Here is a 15,954-nt window from a genome sequence, read left to right on the forward strand (position 1 = left end):
GCCGGTATCTGGATTTCGTTTGCGCAGAAGAATATGTGTACGGGGGTGTCTTCGAATGTCGCGATGAGGAGGTTCGAGACGTACTCCATGGAATTGTCATCTATATAGGTTTTAGAGATTGAAAATGTTCGCAGTCTGAGTTCGTTGGCTACATCAAGTAATGTCCGGAAACATTCTTTTAGGTCGTCAGTTGAAACCTCGTGAGTCAGGGATGGTTTGATAGGTATCTGTATCAGCTTGTTGCTACCGAAATTACTTATCTTTGCTTTGAATAAGGTCAGATCTCGACCGTCGGACAGTTTCCTTTGTCTATGGAGGTCTACGGCTCCTGGGTCTATAGGTTGACCATCCAGGGTTGTGAAACATACTAAATTATCTTTCCTCATAATTAGTCGGTCGCGGAGGTACGTTATTCTCCCTTGTCGTCTTGGCTCCTCATCTTCTTCCTCGTCCTCGGAGGGTAAGGTTTCTTCTTCTTCATCGAGCCAGTTTGGTCCCGTTGGTTGGGGAATTAGGCTGGGGACGGCGGTTAAAATGTCCTCTAGTCCTGTTATGGGTGACTCCTCTTGACTGGAGGCGGGTACTAGGGGTGGTGATACCAAAAGGCTGTCGTCATCTGAACTCGCCCTAGGGCGTGGTGGCGTTTTCGATGGTGGTTCAGATGTTGAGTTTGACGATGATTTCCTCTTCCTCGGGGGAATTGACTGAGGCGGTGGCATAAGATGCGAGTCGGCCCATCTCCTTCGGCGGTTATCGAAGAGAGGGGTTCCTGGATTTGATAACGGTGCTCTTGGCGGCGATGTGCCTCCAGGGGTGCTCCATGAGAGGGGCAACGTAACTGTGTTTCGGGAGAGGGCATCAGCGTTAGAATTCGCTTTTCCAGGTTTGTAGACGACTTTATATTCAAACTCGGCCAGTTTTAGGCGCCATCTGAGGAGGCGCGACGTAGGGTCTTTTACTGACGTCATCCAGACCAGCGGTTTATGGTCTGTGATTAGTGTAAATTTTCGGCCGTAAATATATGGTCTAAAATACTGTACTGCGAATATTATGGCTAAACACTCCTTCTCTATTGTAGAATAGTTCACTTCGGCGCCCTGCAGGATCCTTGAGGCATAGGCAACGGGACGATCCTTGCCTACTTCGCCTTGGCTTAGTACGGCGCCGATGGCATATCCAGATGCATCGCAGGTGACGTTAAACGGCTTATCGAAATCCGGGTATTGAAGGACCGGTTCGTCACACAGAGCTTGTCGTAGGTCTTCGAAGGCCTTTTCTTGTTTTGGACCCCATTCGAAATTGTGCTCTTTGGCGAGGAGTTGGGTTAGGGGTTTGGAGATTTTAGCGAAGTCATTAATAAATTTGCGGTAGTACCCTGCAAGGCCTAGAAATTCGCGCACGTTTTTCGCGTTCTTAGGTCGTGGGAAATTTTGTACGGCATTAATTTTCTTTGGACATGGTCTGACGCCGTCTTGACTAATCTGATGTCCCAGGTATGCCACTTCCTTATGAAGGAAGCCGCATTTCGAGGGCTGTAATTTGAGGTTGGCTCCGCGCAGTCGGCGGGCTAGTTTATTGAATTTGGCATAATGTTCTTCTAGTGAACGCGCGTAGATCACGATATCATCGAGGTACACGAAGAGTTCGTTGCCTTGTAGGCCGCAGAGGACTGTGTCCATTAATCTTTGGAAGGTAGCCGGAGCATTACGGAGACCGAATGGCATTCTGTTGAATTCGTAGTGGCCGAAAGGCGTGGAGAAGGCGGTCTTTGCGGCGTCCTCCTTCTCCATTCCTATCTGATGGAATCCGCTGGCTAAGTCAAATACACTGAAGTATGCGGCGCTGCCTAACTGGTCTAGGATTTCGTTAATGCTAGGTAGCGGGTACGCGTCGGCCACCGACTTCTCGTTTAATGCGCGGTAATCGATTACCATGCGCCATTTTTTGTTACCCTCGGCGTCCGCTTTCTTAGGAACAATCCACAAGGGGGAATTATAAGGTGAGTTAGATGGAACGACTATGTCATTCCGTAAGAGTTCGGACATTTGCTTGTTGATTTCGTCCTTGTGGATTGGTGGGTAGCGATACTGTTTAACATGGATTGGAATATCATCCGTCGTGATGATTCTGTGAGTCACCGCATTTGTTTTCCCCAAACGATCCCCTTGGAGATGGAAAAGATCATTGTGCTTTTCTAACAAAGATTTAACATGGTCCATTTCGTCGCCGCTGAGATGATCCATGGGGATAGTTTCTAATAGCTCTTTCACGCGAGCTTCGTGGGAATTTGCGATGGAATAGGTCATTCTGACCTTGGTTTTATCGGGCTGGTTACCGGAGTTAGTATGAGAATCGGGCTGGTTACCGGAGTTAGTATAATGATCGGGCTGGTTACCGGAGTTAGTATAAGAATCGGGCTGGTTACCGGAGTTAGTATAAGAATCGGGCTGGTTACCGGAGTTAGTAATGTCGGGATGGTTACCGAATGCGTCGGGATGATACCCGGAAGTAGAATGGTCGGGATGGTTACCGAATACGTCGGGATGGTTCCCGGAATTGGAAAGGTCGGGATGGTTACCGAATACGTCGGGATGATACCCGGAAGTAGAATGGTCGGGATGGTTACCGAATGCGTCGGGATGGTTCCCGGAATTGGAAAGGTCGGAAGAGTACGACTCGATTTCTTCCATCTCCAATGGGGGCAATCGAAACGAAACTCTTTCCGACGAGGTGTTAAAACACCGGAGGCTCGCTTTGCCTTTACGATTGGTGACGACGCAGTCACCCAGGAATACATCCGGCGCTACATTAACACGGCGGATATATCCCTGTTTAGGTCCCTCGACGTCGACCGCTATGCACGCAACGGTACGAGGTTCGAGGACGAATTCTTCGGATTTCGGAGGAGTCTTTGTTCGGACTCGATCCTCACGCTCCACGATCCGACTTCTCGCAGTGTACTCCGATATCTCTCGAGTCTCCTTCGATTCCGGCCGGCTTTTCACGGCGTTTTTCTCTAGGGAGCACTCGATCGAATCCCGAGGAGGCATTGAAATAACCTCCGTCACCGGGGCTCTGCAAGGTCTGACCGCAGGTGCACGAGGATTTGAGGAAGACACTCGAACGTTCCCTGCCGAATGTTCCTCACGCTTGGCGGCTGGAGTTTTAACGAGATCATTGGTCATAGACGAAGGCATTGAAATAACCTCTGCTGCCAATTTATCGCGAGGCTCAGCCGCGGGCGCGCAAGGGTTCGAGAAGGGAACCCGAATGTTTCCTATCGTTATGAATTCATTCGCAAAGGAGATCTCGGCTCCTGTTCTGAAGAAGGGAGAACCGAGGATTCCGTCGATGTTAATTGGGAAGTTTTCTTCCAAGACATGAAATTCAATAGGGTTTTGACCCTGTAAGTATATTTTAATTTGACCGAGAGTTGGAATGGATCCCTCGGTTATTCCTTGGACTTCTATAGTGTTCGTATGATCTATAGGTAGATTTGGTTCTAGACTTGACGCACGAATTAAATTGATCTCCGAACCCGTGTCTAACAAAAATTCACACTTCTTTTGTAATTGAGGGGCGGAGATTTTTACGCGCGGGATTGGTGAGTCTGCAGCAAGATTTACTGCTGAGACGAATCGTCGGACTGGTCGTTCGTCCGGATAGCTGTTTGGGTGCGGGCTGTAGTTTGAGTTGAAGATGCGGCCTCCCGCCTTGGGTTGGCTTCGGTCGGGAGGCCGGACTCGTTTCCCGACCTCCTATTATTATTAAAAGCGCGCTTACGGCACTCGTGAATATCGTGCCCGGGGACTTTGCAGTAGTTGCAAAATTTGTTAGGGCTTGAGGGGCGATCTGTGCGACCATCGCGGTGCGTGTTTGGGTCGCGAGGATTATTTTCCCATCGCCGTTGCGGCGTCGGGGAGCGATAAGAGTCCCGGTTTAAGTTTCTCGAGGACTGCTGAGACGAGTCCGGTCTGTTATCGCGGCGTTCTTGAGTTCGCTCTGGAATGTCACGAGCGGACTCGTACGTGGAACGCTGGCGATACGGCCGGTTATCAGAGAAGCTGACTCGTTTTTCTTCGCGGATCAGTTCTCGTCGACGAGTCTGGTCTGACTCATACTGCCTGTAAGCAGAGATGGCTGCTTCGAAAACAGTGGCAGGATTTCGCGAAGGGCAATGAAGCACTTCGGCACGCAGCTGGGGAAGGAGACCTCGTAGAAAACAATCTACTACGAAGCGATCTAGTTCTTCGTAATCAAGGCCAATATCTGTGGCATCTTGAATCGCGGTTCGAAGGTCTTTAACGCGATTGATGAAGTCTAAGATGTGCTCGTTTGGAGCTTGGAGTACACTCGCGAGATCGCCACGGTACTGGTCCACGAATTTGTATGGGCCCAGTACTGTACGTAACTTTTCGCATAGTGCAGAAATTGTGGATATGTGCTCGCCTTCTATAGCGGCATAAGCACGATCGTGGAGTTTATTGCAGAGCAATTTTGTGAGGGCACGCTCTGCAGTGGCCGGTACGGTGTCACGCGCGCGTTTGCATGCACGTATGAATTGCAGGACGGAAGACGAAGTTCCGTCGAATCTAGGGACAAGCTCGGCGGCTTGTTTTAGAGCGAAATTGCCAGTAGGTTCATACTGTGGGATTTCGCGTGGCTCTGGCGGTGAAGGTTCCCGCATATTAAAAACGTTACCAGGGCCTGGTGTAGGCGTTTGTTGACGTAGGGTTTGACTCGTGATTTGGATGTTATGAAGCTCTTTTCGTATTTCATCGAGCATATTCTTTTGGTTTTGTGCGTCTTCTTCATATTTGAGACGCAATTTGGCAATAAAATCAGTTTCTTCTTTGAGATATTGCTCTCTACGGGCGAGGTCTTGCGCATAAAGGAGTAGCTCTTCCTCGGTCATTGGAGGAAGGTCTGCGTTAGGATCTGCTCGGAGATCCTTTTGAGATCGCGTGATTGGGCGAGACATTTTGAAAGATATGAATGGGATTTAAGAAATGTGAACTTCGTACTGACACGCGTCGGAGCTTATCAATGCAAATATCGGCGACCACTTCGATGTCCTACCGACTGCGCCAAATTTGTCACGTCCGTCACTGTGTTTTTGTTACAGGTACCAGGAGAGAGAAAAGAGAACAGTGACAGACGGACGGTTGAGATATTATGATTAAAATGAGGAGTGGTCTTTCGTGCCGAGACAGCCGCGGGCTGTCATATGCACTAGGACAACCGATATTGCTATGGATGCAGTCAAGAAAAGAACGTCCGACGCGGTTACAAGGAGTGTCCCGACAAGAATCGCGCGCGAGAGGATGCAACGAGAACGGTGAGTTTACAGGATTCAACGATTATACAAGATATTATACGACTCACCGCAATGTTGTATTAACGCCTAATAATATTGTTGCAGCAGGAACTGGCGGTACTGACAGTAGGTGTCGTACATCGGATCTTCTATACAGATGTCCTCGAGGTGGGGAAGATCTGGCAGAGTTGCTGCTGCTCGGTTCGGGACGACGTTAGTGGCCTTGGATGCTGGCCGCAAGATGACACGTTGATGAGCTGGCAGAGGAACGTCACGGATGATTCGGCAACGGACCCTGGGAACGATGATCGTGTCTCGGCTGTCGTCGTCGTCGGCTATGTCGATCACCTCTGGACAATCGACCGGATGTAGAACTGGCGTCGGAGCTCGCGAGAGGTCCGCGTGGTTGACCTCTTTAGGAGGGTTGCAAGGGCAACCGTATACAGAAACGTAATCGGACGCGTCACACGGAATGTGCTCGGTGGTTCCCAGAAGTTCTGTCCACTCGGTAGTGGCAATGATTTGATCGAGCACCGCTTTATTTCTCAACGCGCGTCTCAATTTAGCAAGTTGATACTTGCGTCCCGCTCGACGTGGGCGTCGCATGGGTAAGGAATAGTAATGATGGAATATTAATAATAATATAATGAAAATGAACTTCCACTTGTTATTAACCTTTTTGGTAGTTAACTCGCTTCACGTCTATAGTGGCGGCTCAGCGTTTCCACTGCGCACTTTAGACCAATTCTAGACGTGGCACGAGAACTTCTCTATGACTCGCTTCAAATTCCTTATTGGCGGCTCAGCGTTTCCACTGCGCACTTTAGACCAAGTCCGGATATGTCACGAGTTTAATATATTCGATGCAAGAACTGAATTGGAAGATGGTGTTGAACTAACACAAGAATAACAAGATCGAAGCACTGGTATAACAACGATATATTAAATAAGAACTGGTAAGTACACTGGTATACAATATGTAAGTAGTATTATAATAAGAGTAGTAATTGGATTAATGAATAATGGATATAGTAATATGTTGTAGGAATAATGTATGAGAATTAGGAGTTGAGTTGAGTTGAGTTAGAGTTGGAATTGGAATTGGAATTAGGAGTGAAGGATCGACACACTTCACTATCGCGGAGCTAGACTGAACACGTCTGCTCTTGAAGCCGGACTGACTCTGAGGCCAGGTAGGCACGTCTGTGCGAGTCGCTGGCTGAAGGCGGACTGCTCGAGTCGCAAGATGGAGGCGGACTGATGCAAGCGTTCGCTCTGCCTTGCCTCCTTCGGTCGGAGTGGGGATAGCTGACGCTGCAGTCTCTTTGTTCTTCAGTCGTCGGAGTGGGAGAACTGCTGACGCAGCAGCGTCTTTGCTCCCGGGGACTGCACGTGCATTTCTGCTGACGCTGCAGTCTCGTGGCTGTCCTATTGCCCTCTACGAGCGTGGGACTGCTGATGCAGCAGTCTTTGGACTTCTCGACGTTTCTAGAAGCTTCTAGATGCTTCCAGAGTGATGCAATACTTTATTGCATTATGTGTCGTGGTGATGGGTTGAAACTGAGGTAAGGTGTTGATCAAGGTGAAGTTATGGTGATGGGTAGAAACGGAGATAAGGATTAGAACAATAGAATATATGAGATCTTAATATTATGCTCTTATGTCTAGGGGACGGTGTATGGATCTTATGCAGATCAGACCTTGTATACATAGTGTGTGTACAAGGCCAACGTCGTACATCGGACGACGTAACATTAGACCAAGTCCGGATATGTCACGAGTTTAATATATTCGATGCAAGAACTGAATTGGAAGATGGTGTTGAACTAACACAAGAATAACAAGATCGAAGCACTGGTATAACAACGATATATTAAATAAGAACTGGTAAGTACACTGGTATACAATATGTAAGTAGTATTATAATAGGAGTAGTAATTGGATTAATGAATAATGGATATAGTAATATGTTGTAGGAATAACGTATGAGAATTAGGACTTGAGTTGAGTTGAGTTAGAGTTGGAATTGGAATTGGAATTAGGAGTGAAGGATCGACACACTTCACTTTCGCGAAGCTAGACTGAACACGTCTGCTCTTATCGTCGGAAGAAGCCGGACTGGCGGCTGAGGCCAGGTAGGCACGTCTGTGCGAGTCGCTGGCTGAAGGCGGACTGCTCGAGTCGCGAGATGGAGGCGGACTGATGCAAGCGTCCGCTCTGCCTTGCCTCCTTCGGTCGGAGTGGGGATAGCTGACGCTGCAGTCTCTTTGTTCTTCAGTCGTCGGAGTGGGACAACCGCTGACGCAGCAGCGTCTTCGCTCCCGGGGACTGCACGTGCATTTCTGCTGACGGTGCAGTCTCGTGGCTGTCCTATTGCCCTCTACGAGCGTGGGACTGCTGATGCAGCAGTCTTTGGACTTCTCGACGTTTCTAGAAGCTTCTAGATGCTTCCAGAGTGATGCAATACTTTATTGCATTATGTGTCGTGGTGATGGGTTGAAACTGAGGTAAGGTGTTGATCAAGGAGAAGTTATGGTGATGGGTAGAGACGGAGATAAGGATTAGAACAATAGAATAATGAGATCTTAATACTATGCTCTTATGTCTAGGGGACGGTGTGTGGATCTTATGCAGATCAGACCTTGTATACATAGTGTGTGTACAAGGCCAACGTCGTACATCGGACGACGTAACAACCGAATGCGTCGGGACGATACCCGGAATTAGAAAGGTCGGGATGGTTACCGAATACGTCGGGATGATACCCGGAATTAGAAAGGTCGGAAGAGTACGACTCGATTTCTTCCATCTCCAATGGGGGCAATCGAAATGAAACTCTTTCCGACGAGGTGTTAAAACACCGGAGTCTCGCTTTGCCTTTATGATTGGTGGCGACGCAGTCACCCAGGAATACATCCGGCGCTACATTAACACGGCGGATATATCCCTGTTTGGGTCCTTCGACGTCGACCGCTATGCACGCAACGGTACGAGGTTCGAGGACGAATTCTTCGGATTTCGGAGGAGTCTTTGTTCGGACTCGATCCTCACGCTCCACGATCCGACTTCTCGCAGTGTACTCCGATATCTCTCGAGTCTCCTTCGATTCCGACCGGCTTTTCACGGCGTTTTTCTCTAGGGAGCACTCGATCGAATCCCGAGGAGGCATTGAAATAACCTCCGTCACCGGAGCTCTGCAAGGTCTGACCGCGGGTGCACGAGGATTTGAGGAAGACACTCGAACGTTCCTTGCCGAATGTTCCTCACGCTCGGCGGCTGGAGTTTTAACGAGATCGTTGGTCATAGACGAAGGCATTGAAATAACCTCTGCTGCCAATTTATCGCGAGGCTCAGCCGTGGGCGCGCAAGGGTTCGAGAAGGGAACCCGAATGTTTCCTATCGTTATGGATTGATTCGCAAAGTAGATCTCGGCTCCTGTTCTGAAGAAGGGTGAACCGAGGATTCCGTCGATGTTAATTGGGAAGTTTTCTTCCAAGACATGAAATTCGATAGGGTTTTGACCCTGTAAGTGTATTTTAATTTGACCGAGAGTTGGAATGGATCCCTCGGTTATTCCTTGGACTTCTATAGTGTTCGTATGATCTATAGGTAGATTTGGTTCTAGACTTGACGCACGAATTAAATTGATCTCCGAACCCGTGTCCAACAAAAATTCACACTTCTTTTGTAATTGGGGGGCGGAGATTTTTACGCGCGGGATTGGTGAGTCTGCAGCAAGATTTACTGCTGAGACGAATCGTCGGACTGGTCGTTCGTCCGGATAGCTGTTTGGGTGCGGGCTGTAGTTTGAGTTGAAGATGCGGCCTCCCGCCTTGGGTTGGCTTCGGTCGGGAGGCCGGACTCGTTTCCCGACCTCCTATTATTATTAAAAGCGCGCTTACGGCACTCGTGAATATCGTGCCCGGGGACTTTGCAGTAGTTGCAAAATTTGTTAGGGCTTGAGGGGCGATCTGTGCGACCATCGCGGTACGTGTTTTGGTCGCGAGGATTATTTTCCCATCGCCGTTGCGGCGTCGGGGAGCGATAAGAGTCCCGGTTTAAGTTTCTCGAGGACTGCTGAGACGAGTCCGGTCTGTTATCGCGGCGTTCTTGAGTTCGTTCTGGGATATCACGAGCGGATTCATTCGTGGAACGCGGGCGATACGGCCGGTTATCAGAGAAGCTGACTCGTTTTTCTTCGCGGATCAGTTCTCGTCGACGAGTCTGGTCTGACTCATACTGCCTGTAAGCAGAGATGGCTGCTTCGAAAACAGTGGCAGGATTTCGCGAAGGGCAATGAAGCACTTCGGCACGCAGCTGGGGAAGGAGACCTCGTAGGAAGCAATCTACTACGAAGCGATCTAGTTCTTCGTAATCAAGGCCAATATCTGTGGCATCTTGAATCGCGGTTCGAAGGTCTTTAACGCGATTGATGAAGTCTAAGATGTGCTCGTTTGGAGCTTGGAGTACACTTGCGAGATCGCCACGGTACTGGTCCACGAATTTGTATGGGCCCAGTACTGTACGTAACTTCTCGCATAGTGCAGAAATTGTGGATATGTGCTCGCCTTCTATAGCGGCATAAGCACGATCGTGGAGTTTATTGCAGAGCAATTTCGTGAGGGCACGCTCTGCAGTGGCCGGTACGGTGTCACGCGCGCGTTTGCATGCACGTATGAATTGTAGGACGGAAGACGAAGTTCCGTCGAATCTAGGGACAAGCTCGGCGGCTTGTTTTAGAGCGAAATTGCCAGTAGGTTCATACTGTGGGATTTCGCGTGGCTCTGGCGGTGAAGGTTCCCGCATATTAGAGACGTTACTAGGGCCTGGTGTAGGCGATTGTTGACGTAGGGTTTGACTCGTGATTTGGATGTTATGAAGCTCTTTTCGTATTTCGTCGAGCATATTCTTTTGGTTTTGTGCGTCTTCTTCATATTTGAGACGCAATTTGGCAATAAAATCAGTTTCCTCTTTGAGATATTGCTCTTTACGGGCGAGGTCTTGCGCATAAAGGAGTAACTCTTCCTCGGTCATTGGAGGAAGGTCTGCGTTAGGATCTGCTCGGAGATCCTTTTGAGATCGCGTGATTGGGCGAGACATTTTGAAAGATATAAATGGGATTTAAGAAATGTGAACTTCGCACTGACACGCGTCGGGGTTTATTAATGCGAATATCGGCGACCACTTCGATGTCCTACCGACTGCGCCAAATTTGTCACGTCCGTCACTGTGTTTTGTTACAGGTACCAAGAGAGAGAAAAGGATGGCACTCAAGAACAGTGACAGACGGACGGTGGAGATATGAAGAGTAATTGAAGAGTGGTCTTTCGTGCCGAGACAGCCGCGGGCTGTCATATGCACTAGGACAACCGATATTGCTATGGATGCAGTCAAGAAGAGAACGTCCGACGCGGTTACAAGAAGTGTCCCGACAAGAATCACGCGCGAGATGATGCAACGAAAACGGTGAGTTTACAGGATTCAGCAATTATACAAGACATTATACGACTCACCGCAATGCTGTATTAACGCCTAATAATAGTGTTGCAGCAGGAACTGGCGGTACTGGCAGTAGGTGTCGTACATCGGGTCTTCTATACAGATGTCCTCGAGGTGGGGAAGATCTGGCAGAGTTGCTGCTGCTCGGTTCGGGACGACATTAGTGGCCTTGGATGCTGGCCGCAAGACGACACGTTGATGAGTTGGCAGAGGGACGTCACTGACGATTCGGCAACGGACCCTGGGAACGATGATCGTGTCTTGGCTGTCGTCGTCGTCGGCTATGTCGATCACCTCTGGACAATCGACCGGATGCAGATGTTACGTCGTCCGATGTACGACGTTGGCCTTGTACACACACTATGTATACAAGGTCTGATCTACATAAGATCCACACACCGTCCCCTAGACATAAGAACATAATATTAAGATCTCATATATTCGATTGTTCTAATCCTTATCTCCGTCTCTACCCATCACCATAACTTCACCTTGATCAATACCTTACCTCAGTTTCAACCCATCACCACGACACATAATGCAATAAAGTATTGCATCACTCTGGAAGCATCTAGAAGCTTCTAGAAACGTCGAGAAGTCCAAAGACTGCTGCATCAGCAGTCCCACGCTCGTAGAGGGCAATAGGACAGCCACGAGACTGCAGCGTCAGCAGAAATGCACGTGCAGTCCCCGGGAGCGAAGACGCTGCAGCGTCAGCGGTTCTCCCACTCCGACGACTGAAGAACAAAGAGACTGCAGCGTCAGCTATCCCCACTCCGACCGAAGGAGGCAAGGCAGAGCGAACGCTTGCATCAGTCCGCCTTCAGCCAGCGACTCGCACGGACATGCCAGTCCGGCTTCAAGAGCAGACGTGTTCAGTCTAGCTCCGCGAAAGTGAAGTGTGTCGATTCTTCACTCCTAATTCCAATTCCAATTCCAACTCTAACTCAACTCAACTCAAGTCCTAATTCTCATACATTATTCCTATAACATATCACAATATCCATTATTCATTAATCCAATTACTACTCCTATTATAATATTACTTACATATTGTATACCAGTGTACTTACCAGTTCTTATTTAATATATCGTTGTTATACCAGTGCTTCGATCTTGTTATTCTTGTGTTAGTTCAACACCATCTTCCAATTCAGTTCTTGCATAGAATATATTAAACTCGTGACATATCCGGACTTGGTCTAAAGTGCGCAGTGGAAACGCTGAGCCGCCAATAAGGAATTTGAAGCGAGTCATAGAGAAGTTCTCGTGCCACGTCTAGAATTGGTCTAAAGTGCGCAGTGGAAACGCTGAGCCGCCACTATAGACGTGAAGCGAGTTAACTACCAAAAAGGTTAATAACAAATGGAAGTTCATTTTCATTATCTTATTAATATTCCGTCATTACTATTCCTTACCCATGCGACGCCCACGTCGAGCGGGACGCAAGTATCAACTTGCTAAATTGAGACGCGCGTTGAGAAATAAAGCGGTGCTCGATCAAATCATTGCCACTACCGAGTGGACAGAACTTCTGGGAACCACCGAGCACATTCCGTGTGACGCGTCCGATTACGTTTCTGTATACGGTTGCCCTTGCAACCCTCCTAAAGAGGTCAACCACGCGGACCTCTCGCGAGCTCCGACGCCAGTTCTACATCCGGTCGATTGTCCAGAGGTGATCGACATAGCCGACGACGACGACAGCCGAGACACGATCATCGTTCTCAGGGTCCGTTGCCGAATCGTCAGTGACGTCCCTCTGCCAACTCATCAACGTGTCGTCTTGCGGCCAGCATCCAAGGCCACTAATGTCGTCCCGAACCGAGCAGCAGCAACTCTGCCAGATCTTCCCCACCTCGAGGACATCTGTATAGAAGACCCGATGTACGACACCTACTGCCAGTACCGCCAGTTCCTGCTGCAACAATATTATTAGGCGTTAATACAGCATTGCGGTGAGTCGTATAATGTCTTGTATAATTGCTGAATCCTGTAAACTCACCGTTTTCGTTGCATCATCTCGCGCGTGATTCTTGTCGGACACTTCTTGTAACCGCGTCGGACGTTCTTTTCTTGACTGCATCCATAGCAATATCGGTTGTCCTAGTGCATATGACAGCCCGCGGCTGTCTCGGCACGAAAGACCACTCCTCATTTTAATCATAATATCTCAACCGTCCGTCTGTCACTGTTCTCTTTTCTCTCTCCTGGTACCTGTAACAAAAACACAGTGACGGACGTGACAAATTTGGCGCAGTCGGTAGGACAACGAAGTGGTCGCCGATATTTGCATTAATAAGCCCCGACGCGTGTCAGTGCGAAGTTCACATTTCTAAATCCCATTTATATCTATCAAAATGTCTCGCCCAATCACGCGATCTCAAAAGGATCTCCGAGCAGATCCTAACGCAGACCTTCCTCCAATGACCGAGGAAGAGCTACTCCTTTATGCGCAAGACCTCGCCCGTAGAGAGCAATATCTCAAAGAGGAAACTGATTTTATTGCCAAATTGCGTCTCAAATATGAAGAAGACGCACAAAACCAAAAGAATATGCTCGACGAAATACGAAAAGAGCTTCATAACATCCAAATCACGAGTCAAAGCCTACGTCAACAATCGCCTACACCAGGCCCTAGTAACGTCTCTAATATGCGGGAACCTTCACCGCCAGAGCCACGCGAAATCCCACAGTATGAACCTACTGGCAATTTCGCTCTAAAACAAGCCGCCGAGCTTGTCCCTAGATTCGACGGAACTTCGTCTTCCGTCCTACAATTCATACGTGCATGCAAACGCGCGCGTGACACCGTACCGGCCACTGCAGAGCGTGCCCTCACGAAATTGCTCTGCAATAAACTCCACGATCGTGCTTATGCCGCTATAGAAGGCGAGCACATAGTCACAATTTCTGCACTATGCGAAAAGTTACGTACAGTACTGGGCCCATACAAATTCGTGGACCAGTACCGTGGCGATCTCGCAAGTGTACTCCAAGCCCCAAACGAGCACATCTTAGACTTCATCAATCGCGTTAAAGACCTTCGAACCGCGATTCAAGATGCCACAGATATTGGCCTTGATTACGAAGAACTAGATCGCTTCGTAGTAGATTGTTTTCTACGAGGTCTCCTTCCCCAGCTGCGTGCCGAAGTGCTTCATTGCCCTTCGCGAAATCCTGCCACTGTTTTCGAAGCAGCCATCTCTGCTTACAGGCAGTATGAGTCAGACCAGACTCGTCGACGAGAACTGATCCGCGAAGAAAAACGAGTCAGCTTCTCTGATAACCGGCCGTATCGCCAGCGTTCCACGTACGAGTCCGCTCGTGACATTCCAGAGCGAACTCAAGAACGCCGCGATAACAGACCGGACTCGTCTCAGCAGTCCTCGAGAAACTCAAACCGGGACTCTTATCGCTCCCCGACGCCGCAACGGCGATGGGAAAATAATCCTCGCGACCAAAACACGTACCGCGATGGTCGCACAGATCGCCCCTCAAGCCCTAACAAGTTTTGCAACTACTGCAAAGTCCCCGGGCACGATATTCACGAGTGCCGTAAGCGCGCTTTCAATAATAATAGGAGGTCGGGAAACGAGTCCGGCCTCCCGACCGAAGCCAACCCAAGGCGGGAGGCCGCATCTTCAACCCAAACTACAGCCCGCACCCAAACAGCTATCCGGACGAACGACCAGTCCGACGATTCGTCTCAGCAGTAAATCTTGCTGCAGACTCACCAATCCCGCGCGTAAAAATCTCCGCCCCTCAATTACAAAAGAAGTGTGAATTTTTGTTAGACACGGGATCGGAGATCAATTTAATTCGTGCGTCAAGTCTAGAACCAAATCTACCTATAGATTATACGAACACTATAGAAGTCCAAGGAATAACCGAGGGATCCATTCCAACTCTCGGTCAAATTAAAATACACTTACAGGGTCAAAACCCTGTCGAATTTCATGTCTTGGGAGAAAGCTTCCCAATTAACATCGACGGAATCCTCGGTTCTCCCTTCTTCAGAACAGGAGCCGAGATCTCCTTTGCGAACGAATACATTACGATAGGAAACATTCGGGTTCCCTTCTCGAACCCTTGCGCGCCCACGGCTGAGCCTCGCGATAAATTGGCAGCAGAGGTTATTTCAATGCCTTCGTCTATGACCAACGATCTCGTTAAAACTCCAGCCGCCAAGCGTGAGGAACATTCGGCAAGGAACGTTCGAGTGTCTTCCTCAAATCCTCGTGCACCCGCGGTCAGACCTTGCAGAGCCCCGGTGACGGAGGTTATTTCAATGCCTCCTCGGGATTCGATCGAGTACTCCCTAGAGAAAAACGCCGTGAAAAGCCGGCCGGAATCGAAGGAGACTCGAGAGATATCGGAGTACACTGCGAGAAGTCGGATCGTGGAGCGTGAGGATCGAGTCCGAACAAAGACTCCTCCGAAATCCGAAGAATTCGTCCTCGAACCTCGTACCGTTGCGTGCATAGCGGTCGACGTCGAAGGACCTAAACAGGGATATATCCGCCGTGTTAATGTAGCGCCAGATGTATTCCTGGGTGACTGCGTTGTCACCAATCGTAAAGGCAAAGCGAGCCTCCGGTGTTTTAACACCTCATCGGAAAGAGTTTCATTTCGATTGCCCCCATTGGAGATGGAAGAAATCGAGTCGTACTCTTCCGACCTTTCTAATTCCGGGTACCATCCCGACGTATTCGGTAACCATCCCGACCTTACTAATTCCGGGAACCATCCCGACGCATTCGGTAACCATCCCGACCTTTCTAATTCCGGGAACCATCCCGACGCATTCGGTAACCATCCCGACCTTTCTAATTCCGGGTATCATCCCGACGCATTCGGTAACCATCCCGACAATACTAACTCCGGTAACCAGCCCGATTCTTATACTAACTCCGGTAACCAGCCCGATTCTTACACTAACTCCGGTAACCAGCCCGATCCTTATACTAACTCCGGTAACCAGCCCGATTCTCATACTAACTCCGGTAACCAGCCCGATCCTTATTCTAACTCCGGTAACCAGCCCGATCAATTCCAAGACCAACTCCATTCCTACGACAATCAAAGATCTTCAAGACCCATATGTAAGCAGGTCTGTTCCATATTGCACAATAAAT

Source organism: Lasioglossum baleicum, chromosome 17 (assembly GCF_051020765.1).
Source record: "Lasioglossum baleicum chromosome 17, iyLasBale1, whole genome shotgun sequence".
In the NCBI taxonomy this organism is placed as follows: Eukaryota; Metazoa; Arthropoda; class Insecta; order Hymenoptera; family Halictidae; genus Lasioglossum; species Lasioglossum baleicum.